The sequence below is a fragment of the Colobus angolensis genome, unplaced genomic scaffold (genome assembly GCF_000951035.1).
Source record: "Colobus angolensis palliatus isolate OR3802 unplaced genomic scaffold, Cang.pa_1.0 Scaffold111, whole genome shotgun sequence".
NCBI lineage: Eukaryota > Metazoa > Chordata > Mammalia > Primates > Cercopithecidae > Colobus > Colobus angolensis.
The window spans coordinates 2,535,075-2,535,891 of record NW_012112142.1 but is presented as its reverse complement, the minus strand read 5'-3'; the positions used below and the strand labels follow the sequence as shown (position 1 = coordinate 2,535,891).

Genomic DNA, 817 nt, shown 5'->3' with positions numbered 1-817 from the left:
GTTGGTTTCTTCTAGGCAGCACATAAATGGGTATTGCCTTTTTATGCAATTTGGTTTCTTCCTCCTTTAAATTATATAGCTTAGGCAAATAATACTTCAAGGTAGCAAAATTTTTTTATTGTATTATTTTATAAATAAGACATTGGTCATAAAACTTCAAATAAAAAATACATAAATAACTTTACCACAGCATTTTTTATAACAATGAAAACATGGAAATAAAGCAAATCTTCACCAATGAGGGAATTAATCAATTTTGGTATATTCATATTTCAGACTATCGGCAACCAATAAAAATTATGATTTGTCTTGTATACATCACAAAATAGCTAATTTGAGAAAATTAATTTATCCATTACCTCATATATGTATCATTTTTTGTAATCTACTCTCCACAATTTTTAAGAAAACAATACGCTGTTACTAACTACAGTCACTACGCTGTAGGATAGATCTCTTCAACTTAGTCCTCCTAACTAAAATTTTGTATCCTTTGACCAACATCTCCCCAGTCACCCCACCCCTAACCTTGGTAACCACCATTCCACTCTCTACTTCTATGAGTCTAACTTTTTTAGATTTCACATATTTAGATCACACAATATTTGTCTTTCCGTGTCTTGCTTATTTCACTTAACAAAATGTCCTCCAGGTTCATCCGTGTTGTTGTAGATAATGATTTCCCTCTTTTAAAGACTGAGTAGCATTCCATCACATATATATACAACAATATTTTCTTTATTCATCAGCTGAGGTACACTTAGGTTGATTTCTGTATCTTGGCTATTGGGAGTAATGCTGCAATGAAAACAGTAGT

The 817-nt window shown here is 31.5% G+C and overlaps 1 protein-coding gene across 1 annotated transcript in view; it reads right to left on the bottom strand.

Moving 5' to 3' along the window:
* The window catches only part of LRBA (LPS-responsive vesicle trafficking, beach and anchor containing), a 785,611-nt gene that overhangs the window by 227,482 nt on the left and 557,312 nt on the right, over nucleotides 1–817 (bottom strand). The window lies entirely within an intron of this gene.